Source organism: Somniosus microcephalus, chromosome 13, assembly GCF_052327205.1.
Source record: "Somniosus microcephalus isolate GS21.2 chromosome 13, FLI_Smic_1.0, whole genome shotgun sequence".
In the NCBI taxonomy this organism is placed as follows: Eukaryota; Metazoa; Chordata; class Chondrichthyes; order Squaliformes; family Somniosidae; genus Somniosus; species Somniosus microcephalus.
The window spans coordinates 61973969-61991987 of NC_140999.1; the positions used below are offsets into that span (position 1 = coordinate 61973969).

At 43.4% G+C, this 18019-nt stretch overlaps 1 protein-coding gene across 1 annotated transcript in view; it reads left to right on the plus strand.

Moving 5' to 3' along the window:
• The window catches only part of sirt6 (sirtuin 6), a 111055-nt gene that overhangs the window by 12286 nt on the left and 80750 nt on the right, over positions 1-18019 (plus strand). The gene's annotated exons all lie outside the window — the stretch shown is intronic.

An 18019-nucleotide genomic window follows, 5' to 3' on the forward strand; every position in this document is an offset into this window, starting at 1 on the left:
ACTACTGCGCAGCCACGTGCGTGCACCTTAGCGGGGATATTGATTTCAGATCCCCATTTACACCTGGAACTACGGCAGTGATGTGAATTGCCAGCCCAAGTCAGGGAGGCTCCATTCACTAACTTGGTTGTCATACGAAGAATGACGGACAGGAAAAGAACCTCTGGTCCATCCAGCCTGTCCCATACAACTGCGATACCTTGTGCATCACAGTATATACACTCCCCACCCGAAAACTACGTGATCGCCAGGGCGATAAAACTAGATTTTAAAAACCCAGGCCAATGAAGGGGGAGAAAATCTCAAAAATTTCTTTCTGACCCCATTAGGTGATCGAAACGAGTCCAGGAGACGACTCTGGTCCTGATTAATGTTAACGGTACCTAGCTCTTGTATGAGGTGATCTCCACCCCAGCTCTGGCTTGACGGAATTCAGCGGATCAGCGTTCACCGCACGAAACAGCAGCCTGTTCCACAAATCCATTAATCTCTGGGAAAAGAACCACCTCCAGTCATCTAACCTGGATCTGGCCTCGCATAACTTGAGATTGTGATCGCTGGAGGCAGGGGTTTCACTCCACTTCATTCCGGACTTGGTTAACCCTTGCCCGATTTGTACCACTTCACAAGTTCAGCATCAGTGCCAGGCCACTACATCCTGGCTGAGTGGGTTGCCATACCCAGCGGTGTTCTCTCCAGACTCATCTGCAGCCCTATAAGTAAGCGGAGATGCGCTTGGCCTTCCCTGTAGCCTGCGCTAGCCGTGCAGCTGAGGGTTCAAGTGGAGACTTGAAGTGAGGGAAAGTTAACGACAGCGCTAATATTCTTCAAACGGGTTTGTGATGGGTAATTTTTTTTTTCAAACTTGTACTGAATAGCCACCCCAGACTTCCCTTTTAAGTCCTATGGGCTCATGTTTTGTGTAACTGAGCCATTTAATCATCAGACGCATCCCTCCATCTTAGTGGTACTGCTCCCTTCTCTCATTTTTTACCGGGTCGTCAATAACTGTGCTACATTGCTCACAGATACAGAGAGGGAAATGTTAGCCAGCACACCAGGGAAACTCGCTGCTTCTCTTTGAATAGTGCCACGGGATCTTTTACAGCCACCAGAACAGGCAGGTGGGGTCTCGGTTTTAAATGCCACATCCAGAAAGCAGCTCTTGTGACAGCATAGCACTCCCTCAGTACTGTACTGAAATGATGGGCAAGATTATTTGCTTCAGTGGGGTTTGGACTCGCAACCTTCTGACTCGGGCGGGAGTGCTGAAAGCTTGCCTGCAACTCGGGAACATCGCTACTTGCTCACTGTATCTGAGTTAAAAGGGCTTTTCAGGTCAGCTGGCAGTTAAGACTGCAGCATTACTTTGCTGTAAAATATGAATTTGGGTGGAACACAGTTGAGTTGAGCAGCATCAGTCAGGTGGATAATTGCCCTTTGGCTGGTGAAACCGTTCAGAGTGTCGGGGACTGATAGTTCTTTAATGATCTGCCTATGGACGTGTCGAAAGTTGCTAAAGTTGAAGGGGTTTTGTGTTGGTTTTAATTACATTCCATTTGGAAGGCTGAGGTAACGGTGGACTTTCAGCCTTAAAAACTTATCAATTCATTTACAACCTTGTACAGAAATGATGTGGTGATGATTATTGTGGAGCATTCAGAGCCAAGCAGTGTTCTGATGAGATCCCAGCCACTCCTGTCTCATCCTGAATTCAAATAACATTAGACAGCCAAATGCCATGGCAATAAGCAGCGATCAGACCATTTTAGTTTTGTGGCACTACGTTTGATTAGAAGGGAAATTCCTTTGAGCTTCCAAGATTTTGGGAGAGGGGAGGGGAGTGTGGGAGAGAAAATACCAGACTGAGGGGGAACGATTCAATAAAGATTGAGAGAAGTATATGAAAGGTAAGGTGGAGCTTGAAAATGGAAGACATTTCTAAGACTGACTGCTGAAGGGAGAAAGCACGGTAAAATAAACAGGAGAACATACAATAAGAAAGTCATATAAAAAAAAACTAAATGCTGGAAATTTGAAATAAAAAGCAGGAAACACCAGAAATACAAGGCAGATCGACCAGCATCCAGAAAGAGGAAAGATAGGTTAACATGTCAGGTAGAGATCTTTCATTACTGTAGTAGCGAGACTGGAAGGTAAGTGAACCCTTCAATGAAACTGAACAAAACTAAAAGCGGGGAGGGGGTAGAAAGATAACGGTTAGGACATCCTTGGAAAAGCTGGAAAGAGGTGAAAATTGGCGGCTGATGAATGCAGATCATTCTTGGGGAGCAATGAAGAGGCATAAAGGAAAAATAGGGAATGAAAACATAAGAACATAAAACATAAGAAGTAGGAGCAGGAGTAGGCCATACGGCCCCTCGGGCCTGCTCCGCCATTCAATAGGATCATGGCTGATCCGAATCTAGACTCACGTCCACTTCCCTGTCCTCTCCCCGTAACCCCTAATTCCCTTATCTGCTAGGAAACTGTCTATCTCCGTTTTAAATTTATTTAATGTTGCAGCTTCCACAGCTCTCTGGGGTAGCAAATTCCATAGATTTACTACCCTCTGAGTGAAGAAGTTTCTCCTCATCTCAGTTTTGAAAGGGCAGCCCCTTATTCTAAGATTATGCCCCCTAGTTCTAGTCTCACCCATCAGTGGAAACATCCTCACCGCATCCACCCGATCAAGCCCCCTCACAATCTTGTATGTTTCAATAAGATCGCCTCTCATTCTTCTGAACTCCAATGAGTAGAGGCCCAACCTACTCAACCTTTCCTCATACGTCAACCCCCTCATCTCCGGAATCAACCGAGTGAACCTTCTCTGAATCGCCTCGAGAGCAAGTATATCTTTTCTTAAATATGGAAACCAAAACTGCACGCAGTATTCCAGGTGTGGCCTCACCAATACCCTGGATAACTGCAGCAAGACTTCCCTGTTTTTATACTCCATCCCCCTTGCAATAAAAGCCAAGATTCCATTGGCCTTCCTGATCACCTGCTGCACCTGCATACTAACTTTTTGTGTTTCATGCACCAGGACCCCCAGATCCCTTTGTACTGTAGCACTTTGCAGTTTCTCTCCATTTAGATAATAACTTGTTCTTTGATTTTTTCTGCCAAAGTGCATAACCTCACACTTTCCAATATTGGGCCAGTAATTCCGGTCCCAACGCGTGAGTACGGACGGTGTACTCATGCATGGGCCCGTTGGAAGTGCCGGATTCCAGCATGCACAGCGCATGCGCGGGAAACCGGCATTTCCTCTCCATCGAACTAAGGGGTTAAGAGGTCCAACGCGTGTGCGCAGGACTCTGCGCGCACGCGTTGAATTTCCTTCGTTTAGACAGGTTTGCGCGAGTGCAAGGGACTGAACTTTTTGGAAATGAAAAAAGGAGGCGTAAGCAGTGGATTCTTGAAGGCAAGTGGTCTAATATTTAAAATTATTACATTTTTTTCCACAGCTTCATTGTTTTTAAGGACTTTACAGTAAGGTAAGTTTATTTTTAGACCCAAATTCGTGGGAAAAAAAAATTTCAAAAATTTTATTAATTGTTTTAAATAGTTTTTTAAAGTTATTTATAGTTAATTATTGGGATGTTTTTTAAAATTTTAATTAAAGTTAAAGTAGTCTTTTGGGCGCCTGTACTTTTCATGAGTTTGACAGTCTTTACTATCAAACTCATGAATGAGTTTCCCCTCCCCTGATTGGCTGCAGAGTGCTCACCTGATCCCAGCCGGCACATCGCACTAAGTATGCCGCTGGATCAGGTAAGCACATCGCGCCGACATCGGATCTGGGCCTGTGACAGGAAATGCAAGCAGGCCCGGGCTTCAGATGTCAGCGCGCAGGGTGAGTGCAGATCGGGGGCTTGCACGCGCGGCAAGCACCCGATCCTAATTTCTGGCCCATTATATTCCATCTGCCAAATCTCTGCCCACTCACTTAGCCTGTCTATGTCCTTTTGCAGGTTTTTTATGTCCTCCTCACTCACTGCTTTCCCTCCCATCTTTGTATCGTCGGCAAACTTGGATATGTTGCACTCGGCCCCTTCCTCCAAATCGTTAATATAGATTGTAAAGAGTTGGGATCCCAGCACTGACCCCTGCGGAACACCACCAGTTACTGATTGCCAGCCTGAGAACGAACCATTTATCCCAACTCTCTGCCTGCTGTTAGATAGCCAATCCTCTATCCATGCCAGAATATTACCCCCAATCCTGTGATTTTTTATCTTGATCAGTAATCTTTTGTGTGGAAAAAGAGTAGCTCTGTGAAGCAATGAAAGGACTTGGGAAGAAAAATGAGGGGAAACAGGAACTGCATCCAAGAGAAAACTGATCTGCACCAATGTTCCCTATAAGTGGCGGTGCACTGCTCTGCCGGTCCCGCACAGCCCAGGACCGGCTTTTTCAATGTAAGGTGAGGTGAGAGTGAGAGTGACTGCCCTTGACATCAAGGCAGCATTTGATCGAGTGTGGCATCAAGGAGCCCTAGCAAAACTGAAGTCAATGGGAATCAAGGGGAAAACTCTCCATTGGTTGGAATCATACCTAGCACAAAGGAAGTTGGCTGTGGTTGTTGGAGGTCATTCATCTCAATCACATGACATCACTGCAGGAGTTCCTCAGGGCAGTGTCCTAGGCCCAACCATCTTCAGCTGTTTCATCAATGACCTTCCATCCATCATAAGGTCAGAAGTGGGGATGTTCGCTGATGATTGCACACTGTTCAGCACCATTCGAGACTCGTCAGATACTGACGCAGTCCGTGTCCATATGCAGCAAGACCTGGACAACATTCAGACTTGGGCTGACAAGTGGCAAGTAACATTCGCACCACACAAGTGCCAGGCAATGACCATCTCCAACAAGCGAGACTCTAACCATTTCCCCTTGACATTCAATGGCATTACCATCGCTGAATCCCCCACTATCAACATCCTGGGGGTTACCATTGATCAGAAACTGAACTGGACCAGCCATATAAACACTGTGGCTACAAGAGCAAGCCAGAGGCTGGGAATTCTGCGGCGAGTGTCTCGCCTCCTGACTCCCCAAAGCCTTTCCACCATCTACGAGGCACAAGTCAGGAGTGTGATGGAATACTCTCCACTTGCCTGGATGAGTGCAGCTCCAACAACACTCAAGAAGCTCGACACCATTCAGGATAAAGCAGCCCGCTTGATTGGCACTCCATCCACCACCTTCAACATTCACTCCCTCCACCACCGGCGCACTGTAGCTGCAGTGTGTATCATCTACAAGATGCACTGCAGCAACTCGCCAAAGCTCCTTCAACAGCACCTTCCAAACCCGCGACCTCCACCACTTAGAAGGACAAGGGCAGCAAACGCATGGGAACATCACCACCTACAAGTTCCCCTCCAAGCCACACACCATCCTGACTTGGACCTGTATCGCCGTTCCTTCACTGTCGCTGGGCCAAAATCCTGGAACTCCCTTCCTAACAGCATTGTGGGTGTACCTACACCATATGGACTGCAGCGGTTCAAGAAGGCGGCTCACCACCATCTTCTCAAGGGCAATTAGGGATGGGCACTAAATACAGGCCTAGCCAGCGACGCCCACATCCCATCAATGAATAAAAAATAAAAAAAATATGCGAAATTGTGAATGGGCCACGCAGACCCTTAAAGGGGCCGCGCACCCAAAAATAACTAAGAGGGGACATTGGTCAACACCCCGACTATGGACCACCCACCAGAATGCTTGCCAGCCACCCTTTCCCCAGATGCCAATGGACCCTCTGTGATGCACCCTCTCTCTCTCCCTCCCTCCCCCACTCCCTCCTTTTCCCTTTGTGCAGTTCAATTAAAGGGCTCATTTATCTCCCAACTTTAATTTCTTACAAAAGGGTTACACCCCTGAAACATTAACTATGTTTTTTAAATCCAGCCGGTGGGCCTGCTGTGTACTCCCAGCATTTTGTTTCTAAACAGAGCATGCACGAGCAAGAAAGGCGGAACAAATATAAATAGACTCACTTTCCTTTTTTTTTGAGCAAGCTGCCCTTCAAACTGAACTTCATAATTTATCACAAAGTCTAGCAGGCCACAGTTCACCTTTGAAGAAAATGTTGCAGAATTAAATTTGACTTCAGTTCTGGCCCGATTAATTATTTTTCTCCTGATAGTCACGCTTCACGTTGCAACAGTTGCCGCGAATGAGCTCCCTGTCAAGCTTTGAATGCATTGACTGAAAATCAGATCAGGCAATGTGTAGCATGAGAATTGAAATTCCCAGAGGTGTGTTTGGTGAAAATTGCTACAATTAAACAAGTTTCATATTTTTGAATCTCATTAATACAGAATTAAAATTGCTTGGAAGCCGGACAAAAGAATGAATTCTAAGGTGCTTAAGACATGCGAGTAGACAAATTGTTGAACATGAGATTGAGATGTTTCAAAATATGAAGTGGTGTCATTACTAACTGGAAGCCAGCCTTCACTCTGGTTTATGTATAATTCCCACCATTCTCTGTTTACACCACTCCCTCCCATAAGGCTCCCTCTCTCACCATCGCTCATCTTCCAAACTCTTCCCTTCCAACCAAAAATAGCATCATAAAATCAGTACGGCCCTGGACTTATGGGAAAGTATGGGCAAGTCTTTGGCCTATGCCTCCTAAGACACATTGCGTAAAGCGTGTTTGATGCCCTATAACCAATTAAGACGGGATATAAAGGTGAAGTTGGCAAGTAATGCCTAGCAATCAATCAGGAAGTGAGGCACTTAAGGCAGGATTGTGGATTAACTGATAATGAAAATGGAAAACTATAAATAACAAGGTAAATATGAGATGTGCCACAGAGTGGGCAAGTCACTGACTTTAACCCCTAGATTCTTCAATCTAGGCTCGACGGTCAGCAGGTGCCAAGTAGAGGTGTGTAGTGTTTCCTCATTGAGAGAAGGCACACAACTTGAACCAAGCTGGGGTGGTGGTGTAGATCTGAGAACCTTAGCTAAAGGGTGGAGATTGAGAATGCAAATTGGGAAATAGCTATCCGTGTCATAATAAAAACCTTATATGTCTATATATACCACACCCATGTGTGAAGGAATAAGCAATATACCTATTCAATACACCATTCTATGAAATATCCTGGCCTTTAAAACAAGACAAACTGGGCTTGAAAATCTAAAAACTAACAATGGAAAAGCTGTAAACAGCATACAAGCTATTGAGATAAGATAAGTTGTTGACACTGAATCAATACTGAGTCAATCAGTATTGACCACTCATTCTTGGACGAGACACAAATAGGCAGCAGCCCGTATGTTTGAGCAATAGATCAGATTTATTAAGCTTACAGCGTAATCAATACTTAACATTAGGCGATAGTGACGAATAGCTCGCAGCCCTTGGTCTCTGGAGCTCTTCGGACACAGGCAATGTCATCGCAGGTCTGTTCCTTATCCTCGCAGCAAAACTCTGTGTGTGAAACTGTTCTTTGAATCTCGAGGTTTTAACCCATTCCTTATCAACAGTTTGGTTGGCCAGTGTCCATATATGGTCTTTAACAAAATCACCTTTTTTAATTGGTTCTAATGGTCAAAATACCATTGTCACTCAGGTTAAGGCTAGTAACCTGACCACTCCTTTTCTAGTACATTTCAATTAACCCTGTTCTGCTGTCGTGTTATCTTGTTTATAGCTTCTCACCCCATTGGAATTTACCATATCTCTTTCATTTCATGTCTCAAGCAGTACAAGGCCTTTCTTTAAATATTGTTGCAATTAGTTTTGTTAAGCGAATTCTAAGTTCTAACAGCATTATAATATGTTTTTCTTAGCAAAGAAATAATTTGACCTTCACTTGCAGTCTGTGCCTGTTTGTTATCAAAACTTAGTCAAAACTGCTTTTGAACTGTCTACAGCTACATTTTGAACAAGTTCTCATTACCCAGGAGTAATTATGGGTAATATTATTTGGTCATTGGCTACACTTGAAGTTATACATATATGATTCTCATCTAAATATCTTACACATCCCCACCTCAAGGATGAAATGTTTTAAACATTGATTCCTCGACTACCTCAATCTACTTTCTACCAAGCATTGCTGTAAGTCTAAGTTATGCATAGTTATAGAACGCCTAGAAACTCTACGGATTGCCCTACGCAGATAACATATAATCAATACAGTAAACGTTAATATCATTTGGATGGGTAGGATTGCCATAGAAATCATTCTGTACAGTGGGTGTTGTCCCACGTTATATGTGGTTTCCCACCAACTGCTACTCCCTAGGGTCATAATCTCTCTCTGGGTTCTATCATTGCTTTGTTGCATCTGGACCAAGTGTATTTGTGAAGTTGAAGTTCTCTCTATAATGGCTTTAAGATTTAGGGATAGGGGTGGAATTGGATGTCCAAAGTTAACCACTGCTCTCAGGGTAATTATGGGTAATATTATTTGGTCATTGGCTACACTTGAAGTTATACATATATGATTCTCATCTACTAAATATATTACAATAGCCTTGTTGAAACAGAAGGTTAAAGGTTCCTGGAAGTCTGCAGCTTGGAAAGAACACAGTGGTATATACCCTGTTAAAGTGTCTTAAACCAACACTTCAGAAAGAAACACACAAAAGAAGAAACAACATATGCCTTCGTAAAAGTAACATCAAATGAAACACGGAGACACGAACCTGTGTTACAACCAGTTGAGGTAACGAAGAAGACAATGGTGCATCTGGTTGAGGTGTTTTTAATTTACACGTTGTAAAAAGATACAAACAGAAGACTTTGGTAAAAATGACATCAAATAGATGCACCAGCCATCACATTGTTTTTATGATAAGTTTTGAACACCTAAAGGTGGAGACACGATTCTTAATGCTACAAGCTGATTGCAGAGGTCAACAGAAAAATGACTAGAGATAATTAGCTTACATCAGCAGAAAACTTCAAAGGATATACCACTGAGAAAAGGGTATAAAAATTGGACTTTCAAATGGGAAGACAGATTCGCTTGAAGGGGCAAAGCGATTCTTGGCTTCAGAGGCAAGCTCTGTAAGTCTACAACTCTTTTGAGTCTCGGGGATCAAAAAGGTACTTGTATTTGATTTTGGTGGATATCCTGGAATAAGACTAAGAAATGTAAAAATGTAACAAAGTTAAGATTTGAGAATAAGGATCTCTGATAAGATTGTAAAAGCTTTTTGTATTTGGAACTGTTAATGTTGCGATTGAAATACTTACTGTAATTACATGTCGGTTCTTTAATAAATATATATATTTTTAGAATTGTTTCACATAGTACTTCTGTATCAAACTCGTGAACTTAATCTCTGTACACTCTTTGGTGAGGAGTTGCAGAATTCTGGGGGAGTTTTCCGGACTCTCATAATATCCGGAAGGTTACAGTATAGCTAAACTTATTAAAAGTGCTATCTGGAGGACGGTAATATCTTCAGGCTGTTCCTTTCCTTTAGGGAGAGATAGTCTGGACCTTTAGACCCAATTAAGCGCCTTTAGGATTCGGCTACCTCTAACTTTAGTTGAAAGTGAATGCCTGGGGAATACGCCTGATCCGGGGTAGCCCTACAGGGGCTAGGACTAGTAATAATCCCTTCACGTACTAATGTGTCAGCTAGTTCCCATTGTAAATTCCTGTCTCCCTATTTATAATGGGTTTTGGCTGTGTAAACTTGTGGTTATTGCACAGGAGCAAGTTTCTGAACTGTTTGTGCCAGCTCAGCTGCTTTTTTGATCTTTCTTCAGGTAGGTGTTACTTGTAAAAGTTAAATTTAATTGTCTCTCTTTTAAGCACTTGCTGCCTTCCAGCCTTCTGTTTCCTCTCAAAAAATTACAAACAAAATCAGGTTTGTGTCTGTTCCCTTTAACTTCTCTTCACCCACTCCTGGGGCTCTTAGCAATGTCCCTGTGAAATGGCTGTCCTTTTTAATCGTAAGAAATCTTTTTAGATCTTCCCCCATTGCCTGTGTCAGCCTATTTAAGGTGTTTTTTTAAATAATGCTTTGTGTGTCCCCCAATTACAGCCCTGGCTCCCCAAATGGGCCATCGCAGCTGAGATTCTACGGTACTTTTTTAAATGTTGCGCATGTTGTGGGATTTCTCTCTGCCCCAAAGCAGACGCAGACGGAGACAAGCGTGTACTGGTTTCAAGCAATCTTTATTCAAGCACGTGCAGGGAGAGGCCCTCTCAGTCTGAGCTGAGACGGGAGTCTAATTTTTTGCATTCGAGCAGTTGGTTTATATACAATCTTACATCTTGTTTCCTTCACATCTTCGGGACTTGGCCAATTAATTGGCCAAGTCACGTACACTTAATCACATCTCCACAAAACACATCTTGTTTATCTCATATTTGCCCTGTTTCCATATCTGCCATTGTTCTATCCCATTTACGTACGCTTAACCTCATCTCCACAAATCACATCTTGGTGGCCCCTTGTTCAGTGTGTGGCCTCCTTGATTCTTTTACTCACCCAATCATCATGTAATATGCTTTTTCCAGCTGTCTTTGTTCTGCCAGACTTCTCCTTTCTTAAATCAGCCAGCTAGTCAGTTAAGCCGCTAATCTAGCTTTTAACCCCTTCACACACATTTTAATTCAGTGGTAATGAAATTAATGTACCACTGTGAGTGCCCTGTCCAAATCTCACATCTGCTGGAGGCTAGAGTTAGTTGAGAAATAAAGGAGGATGGTGTGGAACCAGTTCCATGTGGAAACATGAACTGTTTAATTTATTTATTGAAAGTGGAACAACGTCCCCAAAGAAGTCGGTGACTGTTGGCTCTACCGGTCATTACTCCTCCACCCTCTCCCTCCTGAGTCGCAGACCTAATTCCTCCGCCCCCGCACTGAGAGAAATTTCCCCTCCATCCCTCTCAGCTGTAGTAATATTCCCAGCCCTCGACTACCTGTCCAATCACCTTTCTGGCCTTTGGAGCTGCCGCTGGGCGGGAGGATGTTATTACAGCGTGACACATTTCCATTATCAATGTGGACATAGGAATTTCAAATGGAAAAGATCAAAATAAGGTCAGGATTTGTGACTTTAAAATGTGGACTAAATGACGTCTGTGTGCCCTGGTCTAATGATTCACCATCTTCTACCCCCCGCTTGGTCTGGACTCCGTGTGCAACCCCATGAGAGATCGACTGATGTATTTTATAAATGTGTGAAATGGGAGCTGTATCTTTCTCCCTCTGTTCACCTCCAAAATACCAAACCTATTTGGAAAAACAATTCTGCCAAGTTGTCTTTATCAATGGATGAGTGAGGGGGGGTCAATTAAAAGAACTCTTGGGCTGCATGGGAAGAGTTTTACAGCTCGCAAGTCTGAAGAATGTTTATTTACTGGAAATGTGAAGAATCTCGAGTACGGGTTGTGGCCAGACAATCAAAATGCATTGGAGTGGGCAAGCTGCAGTGATGAGCAGCACTTGAGCAGGAAGAGGTTGGGAAAGGGCACTGCTCCTGTTGGTGTTTTGCATGAACATTTCTTACCCATGTCAGCTGTGGCTCAGTTAGTAACACACTTGAGTCACAAGTGTTCAAGTCCCACTCCAGAGACTTGAGCACTAAAATCTAGGCTGACACAGCAGTACAGTACTGAGGGAGTGCTGCACTTTTGGAGGTGCCGTTAAACTGAGGCCCCATCTGCTTTCTAAGGTGGACATAAAAGATCCCATGGCAATATTTTGAAGAGGAGCAGGAGAGTTATTACCAGTGTCCTGGCCAATATTTCTCCCTCAATCGACATCACAAAACAGGTGATCTGGTCATTCTCACATTGCTGATTGTGGGTGTTTGCTGTGTGCAAATTGGCTGCTGCTTTTCCTACGTTACAGCAGTGACTATACTTCAAAAGTACTTCAGTGGTTGTAAAGCGCTCTGGGTCGTCCTGAGGTCATGAAAAGCGCTATAGAAATGCAAGTCTTTTTTTTCTTTCCAGGTAACTCGGCAGTATACAGTAGTTTAGCATTAACTAGTAGAATCGCGTGAATTTCTCTGACACATAGATAGATTTTCATTATGTCCGTCTCTGCTTTCTCATGCTTATCATTTCCTCACCCAGATGTGAAATATCTTGACAGGAATGTTTTTCCAAATTCTGTAGAATATGAAAGCAGAGTTGATGAGAGAAATAAAGGCTTTTGAATGAAGAACTACTATTTTACAACGGCAGGAGATATGGCGCTGATCTGGAACACTGGTTAGAAACAATTTTCAAACCACTGTTTTATAGACAGCAATCTTGAGTGGCTGAATGAACAGATTTATTGAACACTGAGATGTCAAATGTGCCTAAATCCAAGTTCAATTGGAAATGTTTTAGCAGGAATGGAGTTGCGAGGTGCTGGGGCAGCCAGAGTGTGGATTGTGCTTCTGTCCAAACATTAACTTTCCACTTCATTTATACACAAACTCTGAAAATCTTAACTAAAATGGAAGTGACTTATATTCCAGTCTGCACGACTAAGAAGTGACGTCACTGTAATAGGTAACATTCAAGCCACACAAGTGCCAGGGAATGACTATCTCCAACAAGTGAGAGTCTAACCACCACCCCTTGACATTCAACGGCATTATCATCGCTGAATCCCCCATCATCAACATCCTGGGGGTCACCATTGACCAGAAACTTAACTGGAGCAGCCATATGTCCATGGACGGACAAATAAGGCAAGGGAATACACAATGAGTGGTAGGACCCTAGGAAGTACAGAGGGTCAGAGGGACCTTGGTGTACATGTACATAGATCTCTGAAGGCAGCAGAACAGGTAGATAAGGTGGTTAAAAAGGCATATGGGATACTTGCCTTCATTAGCCGAGGCATAGAATATAAGAGCAGGGAGGTTATGATGGAGCTGTACAAAACGCTGGTGAGGCCACAGCTGGAGTACTGTGTGCAGTTCTGGTCGCCTCACTATAGGAAGGATGTGATTGCTTTGGAGAGGGTGCAGAGAAGATTCACCAGGATGTTACCTGGGATGGAGCGCCTCAGCTATGAAGAAAGACTAAACAGGCTGGGGTTGTTTTCCTTGGAGCAAAGAAGGCTGAGGGGGGACCTGATTGAGGTGTACAAAATGATGAGGGGCATAGATAGGGTAGATAAAGAGGAACTTTTCCCCTTAGTAGGGGGGTCAATAACAAGGGGGCATAGATTCAGGGTAAGGGGCAGGAGATTTAGAGGGGATTTGAGGAGGAACTTTTTCACCCAGAGGGTGGTTGGAATCTGGAACTCACTGCCTGAAAGGGTGGTAGAGGCAGGAACCCTCACAACATTCAAGAAGCATTTGGATGAGCACTTGAAATGCCATTGCATACAAGGCTATGGACCAAATGCTGGAAAATGGGATTAGACAGGACAGGGGTGGATGGGCGGCGCGGACACGATGGGCCGAAGGGCCTCTTTCTGTGCTGTAAAACTCTATGACTCTATATAAATACTGTGGCAACAAGAGCGGTCAGAGGCTAGGTATTCTGTGGCGAGTGTCGCACCTCCTGACTCCACAAAACCTTTCCACCATCTACAAGGCACAAGTAAGGAGTGTGATGGAATATTCTCCACTTGCCTGGACGAGTGCAGCTCCAACAACACTCAAGAAGCTCGACACCATCCAGGACAAAGCAAGCCCGCTTCATTAGCATCCCATCCACCACCTTAAACATTCACTCCCTCCACCACCGGCTGACCGTGGCTGCAGTGTGTACCATCTACAAGATGCACTGCAGCACCTCCCAAACCCGCCACCTCTACCACCTAGAAGGACATGGGCAACAGGCACATGGGAACACCACCATCTCCAAGCTCCCCCCCCAAGTCACACACCATCCTGACGTGGAAGTATATCACCGTTCCTTCATCGTTGCTGGATCAAAATCCTGGAACTCCCTCCCTAATAGCACTGTGGGAGTACCTTCACCGCACGGACTGCAGCGGTTCAAGAAGGTGGCTCACCACCACCTTCTCGAGGGCAATTAAAGATGGGCAATAAATACTGGCCTTGCCAGTGACACCCACATCCCATGAATAATTTTTTTTTTAAAGTAGCTTGATGCTGAAGTTGGCACCCGATGGCTGGCATGCGGAATAGAAATGTCTTGTTGATGCAGTAGCAAAGCATTTTTGTTTCATTTATTCTGTGTGCCTCGCTAGCAAGGCCAGCATTTATTGCTTTCGCCTGGGGTGGGAAGTGTATATATTGTGACGCACAAGGAATTGCAGTTGTGTGGGACTGGCTGGATAGACCAGAGGCTCATTTCCTGTCTCTCATTGTTCATATATTCGTATATTTCACAAGGCCTCTTGTGACTTTCTAGACTTTGGAAAGCAGTGGAATCGGTTACCTAACCGAGGCTTGGGCTCTAACGTACGGAACAAGTTTATTAGAAAATCTTAGTGGTTCATAATTTACAGAACATGTCTATTCCTCCTTGAATACAGAAAATAATAAGCACACACACTGCTTCGCTAATTGTTGAGAGTAATTCTGGACCTGAGGGATTGTTCCTTAGCAATAACTTCATGAAGGTCTTTGCCTATTCCCCCTAGAGACTCCTGCCTTTACCTTAATGACATCAGAAGATTTGAACTGAAGCAAGCCTATCCAAGATATACTTTTTCTTCCCCCTTTGAAGTTCAACCAGGAACACGTGTACCTCTCGCACTTTTATCAGGCTGTCAAATATCCATAGGATTCAAACCGCAGTGGGTGCTTGGAGGCTCGTACTCCTTAAAGTGAAAAGCGAGGATATAGCAAAACAAGTTAATAAGCCATTGATCCACTCCATTTGACAAACTGAATATAGCTAACAGGAAACATTTCAAAAACACTTTCTCCTGAACCCAGTGGAGGACACAGTTCAGGTAATAACTGCTAGATACAAAACCACATGTCACCCAGTTGTAAAACCCTTTGAACTAAACGGCCTCCACAGAACAAAGGTAAGTGAGAGAAAGTGTATGCATTTATATAGCACCTCACACAACCTCGGGTTGTCACAAAACGCTTTACTGCCAATGAAGTACTTTTGAAGTGTAGTTACTGTTGCAAAGATGTGAGTCCGACTTTAGTAAGGCCAGTGGGCACAATGTCAACAGATAAAACAAGCTTGGAGTTAAAACATTAGCCTATTAATCCAAAATGCTGGAAATACTCAGCAGCTCAGGCAGCATCTGTGGAGAGAGGAACAGAGTTAACGTTTCAGGTCGATGACCTTTCATCAGAATTGGAAGATGTTAGAGTTTTTACGCAAGTACAGCGGCAGATATATGGTAAGTACAGAGGTGGTGTAATAAGGGAACAAAATGGAAAATCTGTGATAGGGTGGAGGGCAGGAGTGATTCAATGACATAAGTGATGATGGTGCAAGGCAAAAGGAGGTTATAATGGGACAAGTAAAGAAACAAAAGATGGGGCGTAAATAGTTACAGAATATCCAAGAGAAAATGGGAGTGGTGGTTAAAATCTAGCTAGATCTTATAAAAATTGCACTTAGATTTACACTTGATTGCAGCAGGCTCCAAAAAGCTGATGCCAAAATCCATAATTTCCTGGATGGGTTCCTCCTGAACTCTCCCCAGAAAATAAATCTCTTGCCTTCAGCCTTTACATTCTTTGCACAATGTAATAAAAGTGATCGAAATCATAAATAATACGCGAAGCCCAGGTCTCTCTAGTTTAACCTAACTCCACATCATCGCCTGCCAGAATCTCTGATCAAGGACGATCTCTGAGCTGTCAGTGTTTTATGGTTTTGTCAGCTTTTTTGAAGCTGCTGATCAGCTTTTGATAGTTTTTTTAAGCTGATGTGTATATACAATTGAGAGTACATCAAAGTTAAATACACATCATCTAGTCCCGTGCCCCTCACCTGTCAGTGCAAGTAAATATTCCAGTCACTAACAGAATTACAGCACAGAAACCGACCATTTGGCCCAATTGGCTTATGCTCCACATGAGCCTCCTCCCACCCCTCTTCATCTCACCCTATCAGCATATTCTTCTATTACTTTCCCTCTCATATACTTATCTATTTTCCCCTTTAAATGCATCTATGCTGTTCGCCTCAACTACTCCATGTGGTAGCAAGTTCCATATTCTCACCACTCTCTGGGTAAAGAAGTTTCTCCTGAATTCCTTATTGGATTTATTAGTGGCTATCTTATATTAATGACCCTAATTTCGAATTACCCACTGAAGGGATAATTACTAGTTCTAGCTCCTTTAGGGCTACCCTGGATCAGGCGTATTTCTCAGACGTTCACTTTCAACTAAAGTTTGAGGTAGCCGAATCCTAAAGCTGCTTAATTGGGTCTAAAGGTCCGGACTATCTCTGCCTAAAGGAAAGGAACGACCTGAAAATGTTACCGTCCTCCAGATAGCACTTTTAATAAGTTTAGCTAGACTGTAACGTTCTGGATACTATGAGGGTCCGGAAACCTCCCCCAGAATTCTGCACCTCCTCACCAAAGTGTGTACAGAGATTGAGTTCACGAGTTTTTGATACAGAAGTCTTATGTGAGACTATTCTAAAAATATATAAGTTTATTAAAGAACCGACATGTTATTTGCAGTTGGTGAGTCAATCGCAACATTAACAGTTCCAAAAAGAGAGAGCTTACAATCTTATTATCAGAGAACCTTACTTTCAAATCTTAACTTCGCTACAATTTTACAGTTCTTAAAGTCTACAGGATATCCACCAATATAAATACCTTTGATCCCCGAGGTACAAAGAGTTGGAGACTTACAGAGCCGCCTTTGAAGCCGAGAATCGCTTTGCCCGATTAAAGCGAGTCTACTATCCCATTTGAGCGTTCAATATTTATACCCTTTTCCAGTGGTATTTCCTTTAAGGTTTTCTGCTGATGCAAGCTAATTATCTCTAGTCATTTTTCTTACTGCCAGCTCAGCCAGACTCGTGTCTCATCTCTAGGTGTTCTAAGTTTACCATATAAAGAAATGGTGTGACAGCAGGTGTTCCTTACTTGATGTCATCTTTACGAGGGCAGATGTTCCTTTATGTGCTTCTTTATGAAGTGTAAATTAGAACACCTTATCTAGGGTGAGCCATTGTTTCGTTCCAAAAAGTTCAGCCTGTCGGAACCCTTAACCTTCTGTTTCAATAAGGTTATTTATTCAGGGTCAACAACTACCTTATCTCAATAGCCAGAATGCTTTCATAGTTAGGTTTCTAGATTTCCAAACCCACTTTGTCATGTTTTAAGAATTCTTTCATAAGATAGTGTATTTTTCTGAATAGGTTATATGGCTTATTCCTTCACACCACAAGTGGAAACATCTTCTCTATGTCTACCCTATCAATTCACTTCATAATTTTAAAGACCTATACCAGGTCACCCCTTGACCTTCTCTTTTCTAGAGAAAAGAGCCCTGACCTGTTCAATCTTTCCTGATGGTTATAACCTCTCATTTCTGGTATCATCCTTGTACATCTTATTTTCACCTTCTCCAATGCTGCTGTATCCTTTTTGTAATATGGACACCAGAACAGTACTCTGTGGTCTAACCAAGGTTTAATGTAATTTCTCTGCTTTTCCATTCTATTCCTCTAGAAATGAAGCCCAGTGCTTTGTTTTCATTTTTATGTCCTAATTAACCTGTGATTCTACTTTTAATGATTTGTATATCTGTTCCTCTCGATTCCTTTGCTCCTCTATCTCATTTAGACTCGTATTTTCCAAGGACCATGTGGCCTCCTTATTCCTCCTACCAAAATGTACCAGCTCACACTTGCACCTTTTCAGCTCATTACTGAGTTTTCTGATCATGATTTGCGTATTTTTTGTATTCATCCATGGGATGGCGCCGTTGCTGGCAAGGCCAGCATTTATTGCCCATCCCTAATTGCCCTTGAGAAGGTGGTGGTGAGCCGCCGCCTTGAACTGCTGCAGTCCGTGTGGTGAAGGTACTCCCACAGTGCTGTTAGGTAGTGAGTTCCAGGATTTTGACCCAGCAACGATGAAGGATCGGCGATATA